General features: G+C 47.0%; 1 long non-coding RNA gene and 1 pseudogene across 1 annotated transcript; both read left to right on the top strand.

The window, feature by feature from the left end:
• The first annotated feature begins 473 nt into the window (after positions 1–473).
• On the top strand, positions 474–8,515 carry LOC124025057. Its single transcript, XR_006837133.1, has 4 exons — positions 474–524; positions 1,941–2,126; positions 4,711–4,847; positions 8,414–8,515. It is a non-coding gene; the product is annotated as an uncharacterized LOC124025057 (long non-coding RNA).
• Positions 8,516–8,565: 50 nt separating this feature from the next.
• Positions 8,566–14,912, top strand: LOC124025053 (annotated as a pseudogene).
• Positions 14,913–17,500: the final 2,588 nt, after the last annotated feature.

The following is a 17,500-nucleotide window of genomic DNA, read 5'->3' as shown; positions in this document are numbered from 1 at the left end:
AACAACACCAACAGACAGAGACCTGGAGGATAAACAACACCAACAGACAGAGGCCTGGAGGATAAACAACACCAACAGACAGATGGAGACCTGGAGGATAAACAACACCAACAGACAGAGACCTGGAGGATAAACAACACCAACAGACAGATGGAGACCTGGAGGATAAACAACACCAACAGACAGGGACCTGGAGGATAAACAACACCAACAAACAGAGACCTGGAGGATAAACAACACCAACAGACAGAGACCTGGAGGATAAACAACACCAACAGACAAAGACCTAGAGGATAAACAACACCAACAGACAGACAGAGACCTGGAGGATAAACAACACCAACAGACAGACAGAGACCTGGAGGATAAACAACACCAACAGACAAAGACCTAGAGGATAAACAACACCAACAGACAGAGACCTGGAGGATAAACAACACCAACAGACAGACAGAGACCTGGAGGATAAACAACACCAACAGACAGACAGAGACCTGGAGGATAAACAACACCAACCTGACCTGGTCTCTGTCTGTCTGTCTCTCTCCTCTGTTCTCTCCAATGCAATTCTCTCTCCCTATCGATCTCCTTCCCCATTAGTTAAGCTACCTGCTTGAACCCCCCTCTCTGTCTCTCTCTACACCTCTCCCTCCTCTCCCTCACCTCCTCTCTCTCCCTCATCTCTCCCCCTCTCTGTCTCTCTGTCTCTCTCTCCCTCACCTCCTCTCTCTCCCTCCTCTCTCCCCCTCTCTGTCTCTCTGTCTCTCTCTCCCTCACCTCCTCTCTCTCCCTCCCCTCCTCTCTCTCCCTCCCCTCCTCTCTCTCCCTGTCTCTCTCCCTCCTCTCTCTCTCTCCCTCCTCTCTCTCTCCCTCCTCTCTCTCTCTCCCTCCTCTCTCTCCCTCCCCTCGTCTCTCTCCCTTCACTCATCTACTCCCTTCACTCAGTAAGATATTGGAGGGTAATTGTGAGTAGACAAATATGGGAGTACATGGAAAAGAATGATCTTATTACAGCCAATCAGCATGCTTATCACAAAAACCATTGCACTACCACTGCATTGGTCGACATGACCGACCAGTGGCTCAATGCTACGGATAATGACAGGTTTGTGGGCGTATTCTTTTTAGATTTTACTGCAGCATTTGATTTAGTGGATCATGAGATAATTTTGACAAAAATGTAATGCATTATGGTTTTAAGGAGGTAGCATTGAATTGGGTACAGTCATATCTAACTGACAGGAAACAGTCCACCTGTATCAACGGTTAGTTTTCTTCCCCTCATGCTTTAAACTGTGGAATACCGCAGGGCAGTTGCCTTGGACCACTTCTTAATTAAATATATACCAATGACCTTCCTTATGCCTTATCTGAAACTCAAGCTACTATATTTGCAGATGATACAACAATTTATACAGCAAGACAATAGGTTCAACAGGTACAGCAAGCTTTACAGGGAGATTTGGAGAATATCAGGGAGTGGGTTTGCCGGAACAAACTTGTTTTAAATACCAAGAAAACCAAAGTTATGTTGGTCTGTTCCACTAAGAAAAGGCCAACATAGCATGGGATACAATTAAGTATCAGTACAAACTGAGGAAGTGTCAGAAACCAAACTCCCGAGAGTGCAGCTAGACAACTGAGGAAGTGGCAGAAACCAAACTACTAGGAGTTCTCTCTCTCTCCTCTCTCCCAAAAGAGACACCTGTTTGAACCTCTCTCTCTCTCTCTCTGTCTCTCTCTCTGTCTTTCTCTCCCTGACTCTCTAACTCCCCTCTCTCACTCCCCTCTCTCCCTCCTCTCTCTCTCTCCCCTCTCTCTCCCTCCCCTCCCACCTCCCCTCTCCCTCTCCTCCTCTCCCTCCCCCTCCTCTCTCCCCCTCTCTCCCCCCTCCCCAATAGTGACACCTGTTTGAACTATCTCTCTCTCTCTCTCCAAAGGGCGGTATGGAGAGAGGTCCTAGCAGCAGCCAGGTGTGGAACCCCTCCTCTGTTATCTGTATGGACAGAGCAGAGCCCCCCCTGCTGACCTGGTGGTCCACCTGCAGGTCTGGGATGGGGAGAGGAGGAAAACATCAGTCCACTGGAGAGGAGTGGCCACCATACAGGACCCTCGGCTGTTTCAAGGTAACAATGATTTACACCTATTTGAATACATTCAGTACCATACAGGACGCTTGGCTGTTTCAAGGTAACGATGATTTACATTTTTGCTATAATAGGCATTTGTAAAACAGACCTATTTGAATACATCCAGTACCAGTCAAAAGATTGGACACACCTACTCATTCTTTATTTTTTAAAACTATATTCTACATTGTAGAATAATAGTGAAGACATTCAAACGATTTAATAACACATATGGAATAATGCAGTCACCAAAAAACTGTTAAACAAATCAAAATATTATTTATGTTGAGATTCTTCAAAGTAGCCACCCTTTGCCTTGATGACAGCTCTTGGCATTCTCTCAACCAACGTCATGAGGTAGTCACCTGGAATGCATTTCAATTAACAGGTGTGTCTTGTTAGAAGTTAATTTGGGGAATTTCTTTCCTTCTGAGCCAATCAGTTGTGTTGTGACAAGGTAGGGTACTCAGTAGAAGTCGAATGATTGTGATTTTTCAACACCGATACCGATTATTGGAGGATCAAAAAAAGCCGATACCGATTTATCGGCCAATATAATAATTGTAATAATGACAATTACAACAATACTAAATGAACAATGGACACATTTATTTTAACTTAATATAATACATAAATAAAATCAATTTATTCTCAAATAAATAATGAATCATGCTCAATTTGGTTTAAATCATGCAAAAACACAGTGTTGGAGGAGAAAGTAAAAGTGCAATATGTGCCATGTAAAAAAAGCTAACGTTTAAGTTCCTTGCTCAGAACATAAGAACATATGAAAGCTGGGTGGTTCAACATTCCCAGTTCTTCAATATTCCCAGTTCCCAGTTCTTCAATATTCCCAGTTCTTCAATATTCCCAGTTCTTCAATATTCCCAGTTCTTCAATATTCCTAGTTATTCAATATTCCCAGTTCTTCAATATTCCCAGTTCCCAGTTCTTCAATATTCCTAGTTATTCAATATTCCCAGTTCTTCAATATTCCCAGTTCCCAGTTCTTCAATATTCCCAGTTAAGAAGTTTTAGGTTGAAGTTATTCTAGGAATATGACGCGTCGACTATTTCTCTCTCTACCATTTGTATTTCATAGACCTTTGACTATTGGATGTTCTAATAGGCACTTTAGTATTGCCAGCCTAATCTCTGGAGTTGATAGGCTTGAAGTCATTAACAGCGCTGTGGTTCAAGCATTGCCAAGAGCTGCTGGCAAACGCAGTAAAGTTTGAATTTTTACGAGCCTGCTGCTGCCTACCACCACTCAGTCAGACTGCTCTATCAAATATCAAATCATAGACTTAATTATAATATAATAAACACAGAAATACGTGCCTTTGGTCATTAATATGGTAAAATCCAGAAACGATCATTTTCAAAAACAAAATGTTTATTCTTTCAGTGAAATACGGAACCGTTTCGTATTTTATCAAACGGGTGGCATCCCTAAGTCTAAATATTGCTGTTACATTGCACAACCTTCAATGTTATGTCATAACTATGTAAAATTCTGGCAAATTAGTTGGCAATGAGCCAGGCGGCCCAAACTGTTGCATATACCCTGACTCTGAGTGCAATGAACGCAAGAGAAGTGACAGTAGTTAACTAGTGTAAAGAGACTTGCTTGGGCCAAGAAACACGAGCAATGGACATTAGATCAGTGGATATCTGTCCTTGGGTCTGATGAGTCCAAATTGGAAATTTTTGGTTCCAACCACCGTGTCTTTGTCAGACCTGGAGTAGGTGAACGGATGATCTCTGCATGTGTGTTTCCCACCGTGAAGCATGGAGGAGGAGGTATGGGGGTGCTTTGCAAGTGACACTGTGATTTATTTAGAATTCAAGGCACACTTAACCAGCATGGCTACCACAGCATTCTGCAGTGATAAACCATCCCATCTAGTTTGTGCTTAGTGGGAATATAATTTATTTTTCAACAGGACAATGAACCAACACATCCAGGCTGTGTAAGGGCTATTTGACCAAGAAAGAGAGTGATAGAGGGCTGCATCAGATGACCTGGCCTCCACAATCACCTGACCTCATCTCAATTGAGATGGTTTGGGATGAGTTGGACCGTAGAGTGAAGGAAAAGCAGCCAACAAGTACTCAGCATACGTGGGAACTCCTTCAAAACTGGTTGGAAAAGCATTCCAGGTGACGACACCATGAAGCTGGTTGAGAGAATGCCAAGAGTGTTCAAAGCTGTCATCAAGGCAAAAGGATGGCTACTTTGAATGATCTAAAATATATATGGACTTGTTTAACACTTGCTTGGTTACTACATGATTCCATATGTGTTATTTCATAGTTTGGATGTGTAGAAGAACGTTAAAATAAAGTAAAACCCTTGAATGAGTAGGTGTGTCCAACATTTTGACTGGTGGACTGTATAACTAGAATTATAGTATATTTCTAATGTTTGAATACATAGACTATGGTTGATTGCACTGGCCAAGTAACTATGAGTATAATGACTTGGTTTTTACTATCGAGTCTCCCTCCTTCCTTTCCGATCTCTCCCTCTCTCCTCTCTTTCTTCCCTCCATCGCACCCTCCCCTCTTCTCTCCACAGGTCGATGCCTGACTTACTGGCTACAGGCGTGTGACTGACAGCTCGAGTGTCGGCGGCATGCTCTCGCGCTGTCCTGCTGTCAGTCACTCTGGAGATGGGTTCTGCGCCAAGGCGACCGGAGCAGCAACAGCTGAAAGGTAGACTTATACAGATTTCTTCGTTTATATAATGTCTGTTTTGGGCTGTTGTTTCTGGTTTACTTTTTTTTTGTTGTCTATTTAATTGTAGGGTTTATGTTTTTATTATTTTTTTTTAAATCGAAGACAAGAGGCTACTTTTGCTTTTGGTTCGTCTCTACCTGGCTGCTTTTATTGAGCACATACTGTCATGTGGAACGTGTTTCTAGTCGCCGCTGTGTTGGACCCTGTAAACCAATCAAAGGTGCGCGTTGGGCTACGTCATTCTGTTCACATTGCATTGTATTGATTATTGATCAGTGGTCTGTAATTGCTTGGTTATTGTCTAGACATTCTATCTCGTGTGTAATGTAACGGGTGTCATCCGTGTATTCATTGTGTCGTTCAATCGATCATTTCTCTAAAGTACCTTAAAGCCCTTTCCTGTACGAGGACAGAAATGTTTTTTTTTCAGGATTGAGATTTAAAAAAAGGTGTCTTCTTTAATCTTTCCTGAATAAACCCAACAATTTAACCAATATTCTGTACCATTATCCATCCTGTGTTTATTAATTGAGTCAATTCAATACCTACATCATATTTGGTTTCTTATTAAAATTGGCAATTGTTTATTGGCAATGTTCGGAACATTCGCTCCACGGGACATTCCAATGTGCTCCTCTCTCCCGGTGTTGTGTCCTCTCTCCCGGTGTTGTGTCCTCTCTCCCGGTGTTGTGTGTCCTCTCTCCCGGTATTGTGTCCTCTCTCCCGGTATTGTGTCCTCTCTCCCGGTATTGTGTCCTCTCTCCCGGTGTAGTGTCCTCTCTCCCGGTGTTGTGTCCTCTCTCCCGGTGTAGTGTCCTCTCTCCCGGTGTTGTGTCCTCTCTCCCGGTGTGTGTCCTCTCTCCCGGTGTAGTGTCCTCTCTCCCGGTGTTGTGTCCTCTCTCCCGGTGTAGTGTCCTCTCTCCCGGTGTTGTGTCCTCTCTCCCGGTGTAGTGTCCTCTCTCCCGGTGTAGTGTGTCTTTCCGAACGGACGAGGCGCTGTTAAACACACACTCGATACTTAGCGCACACCGACCGTCATTCTCTCTCTCTCTCTGCTTGGAGTGTATTTGGAGACCTCCATGGCCACGGGGAGTTGAGAGGGCAAGACGGAAAGGCTTGTTGTCTTTCCCGTTTTAATACTACCCAAGTTGTCCTTATGCCGCGTTTCGCACACTCCTGTTCTCGCCACTATCCCCGATGCGGTGGAAAACGGGGTGCGGGCTTTCAGATACGGTAGGTTGTATACTTTAAGCCGCTAAATACGGGATGTTTTGGTTGTATTTTTTTTAGGTAGCTTGTTAGCCCTTTAGCCAAGCGGCGGGGGGTGAAACGTGCCTTCGCTTTCTTCTTGTGTGTTTTGATCCGTGATCGAAGGAGCTGGTTGCGCTTTGATCGATCAAACGGCGTCGGGATGTTCGTATCCCGTCCGGGTTAGTTTAGTAATCTGGCTCATGTTTACTGTGTTAAAGTAGTGTGTTGAGGGCCACCTCAAGGGGCTGAGTGGAGGACAGGGAAGGCAGCAGGCCCGTCTTGTGTGGAGTTTGTTGCCTTGTCCCCCCTTTCACCGTCTTTCGGGGAGGCGGAGATGAATGGGATCTCACTTCAACGCGATGGGAGGGAGAGGCTTGCTACGGTACCGGAGGAAGCGGGAGGACTGGACTAACCGGCTTGCTACGGTACCGGAGGAAGCGGGAGGACTGGACTAACCGGCTTGCTACGGTACCGGAGGAAGCGAGAGGACTGAACTAACCCGGATAGTTACGGTACCCGGCAGCTAACTAACGCGTACCGGCGACGTTAATGTAACGATGCTAACTAGCTATTAGCTAACGTTAGTTATCCACTGTTATCTTGTTTAAACATAGCTTCTGTTTTGATGAGCTATTTACGGTGCTGCCTGACTAACAACTAACCGGGGGTTTATAATGACCGTATTTCCTAACCAGTCCGGTGTTGGTCATTGCTGTTAGCCGTCATTGTGGAAGTTGAAAGCAGCAAGTGCCAGGTACAACCTCTTTTTGATGAGTTTGTCAGTTTATAAGTTATTAGTCACCTTCATTAATTGTGTCTGTAGAAGGAAGACCAGCGGTTCCGTGTTTTATAGTGTAAACATATCGCAGGTTATCGTCCTGAATCACGTTATTACCACGACAGGACATCCCTTCCCTGTTCCTCTTCTATTCTCTTTATCTCACTCAGATAATAAGTCTTCTTTCAGTTTCACCCCTCCCATCCTCTGTCTCTGTGCTCTTTCTCTCACTCAGATAATAAGTCTTCTTTCAGTTTCACCTCTCCCATCCTCTGTCTCTGTGCTCTATCTCTCACTCAGATAATAAGTCTTCTTTCAGTTTCACCCCTCCCATCCTCTGTCTCTGTGCTCTTTCTCTCACTCAGATAATAAGTCTTCTTTCAGTTTCACCCCTCCCATCCTCTGTCTCTGTGCTCTTTCTCTCACTCAGATAATAAGTCTTCTTTCAGTTTCACCTCTCCCGTCCTCTGTCTCTGTGCTCTTCACTCCCAGGGTCATTCTGTGATCAGTATGTTCATTCTGTAGTTCAGCTCTGACCCTCTCAGGACCATCCCTCTCTTCTCTCCTCTCTCTCTTCTGTCAGGTAGCACCACCCCTCTCTTCTCTCCTCTCTCTCTCTTCTGTCAGGTAGCACCACCCCTCTCTTCTCTCCTCTCTCTCTCTTCTGTCAGGTAGGACCACCCCTCTCTTCTCTCCTCTCTCTCTTCTGTCAGGTAGACCACCCTCTCTTCTCTCCTCCTCTCTCTTCTGTCAGGTAGGACCACCCCTCTCTTCTCTCTCTCCTCTCTCTCTTCTGTCAGGTAGGACCACCCCTCTCTTCTCTCCTCTCTCTCTCTTCTGTCAGGTAGGACCACCTCTCTCTTCTCTCTCTCTCTCTCTCTCTTCTGTCAGGTAGGACCATCCCCCTCTTCTCTCGTCTCTCTCTCTTCTGTCAGGTAGGACCACCCCTCTCTTCTCTCGTCTCTCTCTCTTCTGTCAGGTAGGACCATTCCTCTCTTCTCTCCCCTCTCTCTCTTCTGTCAGGTAGCACCACCCCTCTCTTCTCTCGTCTCTCTCTCTCTTCTGTCAGGTAGGACCATCCCCCTCTTCTCTCCTCTCTCTCTCTTCTGTCAGGTAGGACCATCCCCCTCTTCTCTCGTCTCTCTCTCTTCTGTCAGGTAGCACCACCCCTCTCTTCTCTCGTCTCTCTCTCTTCTGTCAGGTAGGACCATTCCTCTCTTCTCTCCTCTCCTCTCTCTCTTCTGTCAGGTAGGACCATTCCTCTCTTCTCTCCTCTCTCTCTCTTCTGTCAGGTAGGACCATTCCTCTCTAACTCCTCCCCCTCTCCTCTCTCTAGTCTGTCAGGTAGGACCATTCCTCTCTAACTCCTCTCTCTCCTCTCTCTTCTGTCATGTAGGACCATTCCTCTCTAACTCCTCCCCTCTCTAACCCCTCCCCCTCTCCTCTCAGGTAGGACCATTCCTCTCTAACTCCTCCCCTCTCTAACTCCTCCCCCTCTCCTCTTCCACCACAGGAAGGACCTCTCATCTCCAGCTGTTCTAGAGGTGTGGGTGTGACCGGTGCCCGACCCAGTGGTCCCCGACCAGAGACATGAGTGTGGTCCGAGACCCACAGGGCGTACAGGGGGGTGGGAGGGGCCACCATCTGAAGGGTCTAGGGGTGGGGATGGGGGTGGACCCCCACAGCCACTTCACAGAGCACGCCCCCTCGACCCCCTGTCCCTGGAGAAGAGGGGGACCCGTGACCCCCACCACCTCCTCCAGCCATGGAGGCCGCCCCCCCCACCCAGTCCACCTGCTACCCCCTCCAAAACAGACCCCTCCTTCCGTAGTGGCGAGTCCTCGGCCACTCCCACCCCCAGGCGGCCGGACCTTCCTAGGGTACGAGCCTGAGGGCAGCGCCTCCCCCACGCCTCCCTACCTGAAGTGGGCGGATTCGCTCCACTCTCTCCTGGATGACCAGGAGGGCATCCAGCTGTTCAGGGGCTTCCTGAGACAGGAGGGCTGTGGGGACCAGCTGGACTTCTGGTTCGCCTTCCGGATTCAGGAAGAGCAGCCAGGAGAAGACCAAGCTGGCCAAGGCCATTTACAGGTAGGGATGACTTTTTCTCTCTCATCTCTCTAGTCTCTCTTTCTTTCTCTCTATCACTTTCTCTAGTGTCTCTTTCTCTCTATTCTCGCTCTCATCTCTATTCTCTCTATTCTCTCTCTCATCTCTCTATTCTCTCTCTCACCTATTCTCTCTCTCATCTCTATTCTTTCTCTCTCTCTCATCTCTATTCTTTCTCCTCTCTCTCTTTCTCTCTATTCTCCCTCATCTCTCTATTCTCGCTCTCATCTCTCTATTCTCTCTCTCAGGAAGGACTCATCTCTCTATTCTCGCTCTCCCCTCTCTATCTCTCTCTCATCTCTCTATTCTCGCTTCATCTCTCTATTCTGTCTCTCATCTCTATTCTCGCTCTCATCTCTATTCTCTCCCATCTCTCTATTCTCTCTCTCAGACCCACTATTCTCGCTCTCATCTCTCTATTCTCGCTCTCATCTCCTATTCTCTCTCTCATCTCTCTATGGGGTGCTCTCATCCCACAGCCTCATCTCTCTATTCTCGCTCTCATCTCTATTCTCTCTCTCATCTCTCTATTCTCTCTCTCATCTCTATTCTCTCTCTCATCTCTATTCTTTCTCTCATCTCTATTGTCTCTCATCTCTTTATTCTCTCATCTCTCTATTCTCTCATCTCTCTATTCTCGCTCTCATCTCTCTATTCTCTCTCTCATGTCTCTATTCTCTCTCTCATCTCTCTATTCTCTCTCTCATCTCTCTATTCTCTCTCTCATCTCTATTCTCTCTCATCTCTTTATTCTCTCATCTCTCTATTCTCTCTCTCATCTCTATTCTCTTTCTCTCTTTCTTTCTATTCTCTCACATCTCTATTCTCTCTCTCATCTCTAGTCTCTCATCTCTCTATGGGGACCAGCTGGGAGCTCTCTCATCTCTAGTCTCTCTTTCTCTCTATTCTCTCTCTCTCTCTATTCTGTCTCTCATCTCTGTATTCTGTGTCATCTCTATTCTCTCTCTCATCTCTCTATTCTCTCTCTCATCTCTGTATTCTGTGTCATCTCTATTCTCTCTCTCATCTCTGTATTCTGTGTCATCTCTATTCTCTCTCTCATCTCTACTCATCTCTTTCTCTCTCTCATCTCTAGTCTCTCTTTCTCTCTATTCTCTCTCTCATCTCTGTATTCTGTGTCATCTCTATTCTCTCTCTCATCTCTATTCTCTTTCTCTCTATCTTTCTATTCTCTCTCATCTCTAGTCTCTCTCTCATCTCTATTCTCTCTCTCATCTCTATTCTCTCTCTCATCTCTAGTCTCTCTTTCTCTCTATTCTCTCTCTCATCTCTGTATTCTGTGTCATCTCTATTCTCTCTCTCATCTCTGTATTCTGTGTCATCTCTATTCTCTCTCTCATCTCTATTCTCTCTCTCATCTCTATTCTCTCTCTCATCTCTATTCTCTCTCTCATCTCTAGTCTCTCTTTCTCTCTATTCTGTCTCTCATCTCTGTATTCTGTGTCATCTCTATTCTCTCTCTCATCTCTCTATTCTCTCTCTCATCTCTGTATTCTGTGTCATCTCTATTCTCTCTCTCATCTCTGTATTCTGTGTCATCTCTATTCTCTCACATCTCTATTCTCTCTCTCATCTCTATTCTCTCTCTCATCTCTATTCTCTCTCTCATCTCTATTCTCTCTCTCATCTCTAGTCTCTCTTTCTCTCTATTCTCTCTCTCATCTCTGTATTCTGTGTCATCTCTATTCTCTCTCTCATCTCTATTCTCTTTCTCTCTTTCTTTCTATTCTCTCACATCTCTATTCTCTCTCTCATCTCTGTATTCTGTGTCATCTCTATTCTCTCACATCTCTATTCTCTCTCTCATCTCTGTATTCTCTCTCATCTCTATTCTCTCACATCTCTATTCTCTCTCTCATCTCTATTCTCTCTCTCATCTCTCTATTCTCTCTCTCATCTCTATTCTCTCTCATCTCTTTATTCTCTCATCTCTGTATTCTCTCTCTCATCTCTCTATTTTCTCATCTTTCTTTCTATTCTCTCTCATCTCTATTCTCTCTCTCATCTCTAGTCTCTCTTTCTCTCTATTCTCTCTCATCTCTAGTCTCTCTCATCTCTATTCTCTCTCATCTCTAGTCTCTCTTTCTCTCTATTCTCTCTCTCATCTCTGTATTCTCTGTCATTCTATTCTCTCTCTCATCTCTATTCTCTCTCTCATCTCTGTATTCTCTCATCTCTGTATTCTCTCTCTCATCTCTATTCTCTCTCTCATCTCTATTCTCTCTCTCATCTCTATCTCTCTCATCTCTGTATTCTCTCTCTCATCTCTATTCTTCTCTCTCATCTCTGTATTCTCTCTCTCATCTCTGTATTCTCTCTCTCATCTCTGTATTCTCTCTCTCATCTCTATTCTCTCTCTCATCTCTGTATTCTCTCTCTCATCTCTATCTCTCTTTTCTCTCTCTCATCTCTGTATTCTCTCTCTCATCTCTATCTCTGTATTCTCTCTCTCATCTCTATTCTCTCTTCTCTGTATTCTCTCTCTCATCTCTATTCTCTCTCTCATCTCTAGTCTCTCTTTCTCTCTATTCTCTCTCTCATCTCTGTTTTCTCTCTCATCTCTGTTTTCTCTCTCTTTCCAGGAAGTATATCCAGGATAGTAACGGCATCGTGTCGAGGCAGATTAAACCAGCTACTAAGAGCTTCATCAGAGACTGTGTGGTTCGACTGCATCTGGACCCTGCCATGTTCCAACAGGTAGCAATGCATCAACCAATCATTATGTGATGTTGGAGTAGGTAGCAATGCATCAACCAATCATTACGTGATGTTGGAGCAGGTAGCAATGCATCAACCAATCATTATGTGATGTTGGAGCAGGTAGCAATGCATCAACCAATCATTACGTGATGTTGGAGTAGGTAGCAATGCATCAACCAATCATTACGTGATGTTGGAGCAGGTAGCAATGCATCAACCAATCATTACGTGATGTTGGAGTAGGTAGCAATGCATCAACCAATCATTATGTGATGTTGGCACAGGAAGCAATGCATCAACCAATCATTATGTGATGTTGGAGTAGGTAGCAATGCATCAACCAATCATTATGTGATGTTGGCACAGGAAGCAATGCATCAACCAATCATTATGTGATGTTGGAGTAGGTAGCAATGCATCAACCAATCATTATGTGATGTTGGCACAGGTAGCAATGCATCAACCAATCATTATGTGATGTTGGAGTAGGTAGCAATGCATCAACCAATCATTACGGGATGTTGGAGCAGGTAGCAATGCCTCAACCAATCATTATGTGATGTTGGAGTAGGTAGCAATGCCTCAACCAATCATTATGTGATGTTGGAACAGGAAGCGGTTGTTTTATTAATAACCTTTCACTGACCAGGCAGATGTTAATATCCTCCTCTCGGGAGACACAGGAATCAGGACACATATACATTCATTGACATTTTATTGCGAACATATTTTCATGAACAGTTGTGGACAAGGGCTGGTTGTGTTGGTAGCTTGTACATAACTGTGTTGCTGCTGGTGTGGAACCCAGCTTCCCTCTCTGTGTTGTTGCTGCTGGTGAATAACCCAGCTTCCCTCTCTGTGTTGCTGCTGGTGGTGTGGAACCCAGCTTCCCTCTCTGTGTTGTTGCTGCTGGTGTGGAACCCAGCTTCCCTCTCTGTGTTGTTGCTGCTGGTGTGGAACCCAGCTCTCTGTGTTGTTGCTGCTGGTGTGGAACCCAGCTTCCTCTCTGTGTTGTTGCTGCTGGTGTGGAACCCAGCTTCCCTCTCTGTGTTGTTGCTGCTGGTGTGGAACCCAGCTTCCTCTCTGTGTTGTTGCTGCTGGTGTGGAACCCAGCTTCCTCTCTCTGTGTTGTTGCTGCTGGTGTGGAACCCAGCTTCCCCTCTCTCTGTTGTTGCTGCTGGTGTGGAACCCAGCTTCCCTCTCTCTGTGTTGTTGCTGCTGGTGTGGAACCCAGCTTCCCTCTCTGTGTTGTTGCTGCTGGTGTGGAACCCAGCTTCCCTCTCTGTGTTGTTGCTGCTGGTGTGGAACCCAGCTTCCCTCTCTCTGTGTTGTTGCTGCTGGTGTGGAACCCAGCTTCCCTCTCTGTGTTGTTGCTGCTGGTGTGGAACCCAGCTTCCCTCTCTCTGTGTTGTTGCTGCTGGTGTGGAACCCAGCTTCCCTCTCTGTGTTGCTGCTGGTGTGGAACCCAGCTTCCCTCTCTGTGTTGTTGCTGCTGGTGTGGAACCCAGCTTCCCTCTCTCTGTGTTGCTGCTGGTAGAGAACCCAGCTCCCCTCTCTCTGTGTTGCTGCTGGTAGAGAACCCAGCTTCCCTCTCTCTGTGTTGCTGCTGGTGTGGAACCCAGCTTCCCTCTCTGTGTTGCTGCTGGTAGAGAACCCAGCTTCCTTCTCTGTGTTGCTGCTGGTGAAGAACCCAGCTTCCCTCTCTCTGTGTTGCTGCTGGTGAAGAACCCAGCTTCCCTCTCTCTGTGTTGCTGCTGGTAGAGAACCCAGCTTCCCTCTCTCTGTGTTGCTGCTGGTGTGGAACCCAGCTTCCCTCTCTGAGATGAGTGTTGCTGCAGGTGTAGAACCCAGCTTCCCTCTCTGGGATGAGTGTTGCTGCAGGTGTAGAACCCAGCTTCCCTCTCTGGGATGAGTGTTGCTGCAGGTGTAGAACCCAGCTTCCCTCTCTGGGATGAGTGTTGCTGCAGGTGTGGAACCCAGCTTCCCTCTCTGGGATGAGTGTTGCTGCAGGTGTAGAACCCAGCTTCCCTCTCTGGGATGTGTGTTGCTGCTGGTGTGGAACCCAGCTTCCCTCTCTCTGTGTTGCTGCTGGTGTGGAACCCAGCTTCCCTCTCTCTGTGTTGCTGCTGGTGTGGAACCCAGCTTCCCTCTCTCTGTGTTGCTGCTGGTGAAGAACCCAGCTTCCCTCTCTCTGTGTTGCTGCTGGTGTAGAACCCAGCTTCCCTCTCTGGGATGAGTGTTGCTGCTGGTGTAGAACCCAGCTTCCCTCTCTGGGATGAGTGTTGCTGCTGGTGTGGAACCCAGCTTCCCTCTCTCTGTGTTGCTGCTGGTGTAGAACCCAGCTTCCCTCTCTGTTATGTGTGTTGCTGCTGGTGTAGAACCCAGCTTCCCTCTCTGGGATGAGTGTTGCTGCTGGTGTAGAACCCAGCTTCCCTCTCTCTGTGTTGCTGCTGGTGTGGAACCCAGCTTCCCTCTCTGGGATGAGTGTTGCTGCTGGTGTAGAACCCAGCTTCCTCTCTCTGTGTTGCTGCTGGTGTGGAACCCAGCTTCCCTCATTTTTAGTCTCACTTTCATTTTTTGTTTTATAGCCCGAATGAACAATAACGTTTTTGAAACTTTTGTACTGAAGCGAAGTTGTCCCTCTCCCAGGCCCAGACGGAGATCCAGAGCACTATGGAGGAGAACACCTACCCTCTGTTCCTGAAGTCAGACACCTACCTGGAGTACACCCAGACAGGGGAGGAGAGCCCCAAACCACCCAGCGACCACAGCTCCTCATCGGGTCCTGGGCAGCCCGGCTACCTGCCCACCCTCACAGAGGACGTAGAGTGGAGGTGTGTGTGTCTCTCTGTGTGTCTAGAGTCTGTGTGTCTCTCTGTGTGTCTAGAGTCTGTGTGTGTCTCTGTGTCTAGAGTCTGCGTATCTGGAGTCTGCGTGTATTGTGTTGTTGTTGTCAGCACTATGTCACCAGGTTAAACTCCTGGTCCATGTGAATGTAACTCGGTGAATTAAGGTGGTTTTGCTTCAGGTGCCGGGAAGAGGAGGAGGAGGAGGAAGAAGAGGAGAGCGGGGATACGCAGGCCAGCAGGCTGACCCAGAGGTTGCTCATGGAGACGGCTCCTCACAGAGTGTCGACTAATCGGAGAGCAGGGGAATGCCGAGAGTACAGGTAGGAGTCCAGAGAGAGAGTGTGTGTGTGTATGGATGTGTGTGTTTTTGGACATGTGTGTATGGAGGTGTGTGTGTGTGTGTGTGTGTGTGTGGTGTGTGTGTGTGTGTGTGTGTGTGTGTGTGTGTGTGTGTGTGTATGTGTGTATGGATGTGTGTGTTTATGGACATGTGTGTATGGAGGTGTGGATGTGTGTGTGTGTTTGCGCCTGATTGTGTGAAATTCATGACCGTGTTTAGTATTTGTCCGAGTGGTTTCTATGCTGTAGAGAATCTCTGTGTGTTTGTACGCGTCCTACGCCGGGAGGATACCAGTATCGCCGGGAGGATACCAGTATCGCCGGGAGGACGCCAGTATCGCCTGGAGGACGCCAGTATCGCCTGGAGGACGCCAGTATCGCCTGGAGGACGCCAGTATCGCCTGGAGGACGCCCGTATCGCCTGGAGGACGCCCGTATCGCCTGGAGGACGCCCGTATCGCCTGGAGGACGCCCGTATCGCCTGGAGGACGCCCGTATCGCCTGGAGGACGCCCGTATCGCCTGGAGGACGCCCGTATCGCCTGGAGGACGCCCGTATCGCCTGGAGGACGCCCGTATCGCCTGGAGGAGGCCCGTATCGCCTGGAGGAGGCCCGTATCGCCTGGAGGAGGCCCGTATCGCCTGGAGGAGGCCCGTATCGCCTGGAGGAGGCCCGTATCGCCTGGAGGAGGCCCGTATCGCCTGGAGGAGGCCCGTATCGCCTGGAGGAGGGCGCCTGGAGGAGGCCCGTATCGCCTGGAGGAGGCCCGTATCGCCTGGAGGACGATACCTGGAGGAGGCCCGTATCGCCTGGTGGACGCACGTATCGCACGGCAAGGCGAACAGCCATCATGTTAGAAACGGACATCATCATGCTGTCATCCAGAGTCACGTTCATCTTCCAAGATTTAGCTTCAATAATTAACAACGAGTTTGATCTGCTTCCTGTTTTGATTTTTACCCTGGAAAAAATATTGAGATACTGGTATCATCATAGCTCTAGTGTTCTGATGAGGGAATATATATATATATATTACACACAATCTACACACAATACTCCATAATGTAAAGCAAAAACAGTTATTTCTTTGACATTTATTAACAATAAAAGACTATGACATTTACATTAGTAAATTAATTAATTAAATTAATTTAAAAACATTTACATTAGTATTCAGACCCTTTACTTAGTACTTTGTAGAAGCACTTTTGGCAGCGATTACAGCATCAAGTCTTCTTGGGTATGATGCTACAAGCTTGGCACACCTGCATTTGGGGAGTTTCTCCCATTCTTCTCTGCAGATCCTCTCAAGCTCTGTCAGGTTGGAAGGGGAGCGTTGCTTTTCAGGTCTCTCCAGAGATGTTAGATCAGTTTCGTGTCCGGGCTCTGGCTGGGCCACTCAAGGACATTCAGAGACTGGTCCCGAAGGCACTTCTGCGTTGTCTTGGCTGTGTGCTTAGGGTTGTTGTCCAGTTGGAAGGTGAACCTTTGCCCCAGTTTGAGGTCCTGAGAGCTCTGGAACAGGTTTTCATCAATTATCTCTCTGTACTTTGCTCTGTTCATTTTCCTTCGATCCTGACTAGTCTCCCAGTCCCTGCCGCTGAAAAACATCCCCACAGCATGATGCTGCCACCACCATGCTTCACCGTAAGGATGGTGCCAGATTATCTCCACAAGTGACGCTTTGCATTCAGGCCAAAGAGTTGAATCTCGGTTTCATCAGACCAGAGAATCTTGTTTCTCATGGTCTGAGAGTCTTTACATACCTTTTGGCAAACTCCAAGTGGTCTGTCATGTTCCTTTTACTGAGGAGTGGCTTCCGTCTGGCCACTCTACCATAAAGGCCTGATTGGTGGAGTGCAGCAGAGATGGTTGTCCTTCTGGAAGGTTCTCCCATCTCCACAGAGGACCTCTGGAGCGCTGTCAGAGTGATCATCAGGTTTTTGGTCACCTCCCAGACCAAGGCCCTTCTCCACTGATTGCTCAGTTTGCCCGGGGCGGCCAGCTCTAGGAAGAGTCTTGGTGGTTCCAAACTTCTTCCATTTCAGAATGATGGAGGCCACTGTGTTCTTGGGGACCTTCAATGCTGCAGAAATGTTTTGGTACCCTTCCTCAGATCTGTGCCTCGACACAATCCTGTTTCGGAGACCTACTGACAATTCCTTCGACCTCCATGGCTTGGTTCTTGCTCTGACATGCACTGTCAACTGTGGAACCTTATATAGACAGGTGTGGGCCTTTCCAAATCATGTCCAATCAATTGAATTTACCACAGGTGGACTGCAATCAAAATGTAGAAACATCTCAAGGATGATCAAAATTAAATCAAATCGAATGTATTTATATAGCCTTTCGTACATTGGCTGATATCTCAAAGTGCTGTACAGAAACCCAGCCTAAAACCCCAAACAGCAAGCAATGCAGGTGTAGAAGCACGATCAATGGAAACACGATGCACCTGAGCTCAATTTCAGAGACACACACATGTCATAGCAAAGGGTCTGAATACTTATGTCAATACAGTATTTATATTTTTTTGCAAATATTTCTATAAAATCCTGTTTTTGCTTTTGTCATTATGG

This window comes from Oncorhynchus gorbuscha, unplaced genomic scaffold, assembly GCF_021184085.1.
Source record: "Oncorhynchus gorbuscha isolate QuinsamMale2020 ecotype Even-year unplaced genomic scaffold, OgorEven_v1.0 Un_scaffold_2141, whole genome shotgun sequence".
NCBI classification, from domain to species: domain Eukaryota; kingdom Metazoa; phylum Chordata; class Actinopteri; order Salmoniformes; family Salmonidae; genus Oncorhynchus; species Oncorhynchus gorbuscha.
Note: the sequence above shows the minus strand (reverse complement) of the source record. Positions and strands in the feature narration are given on the sequence as shown.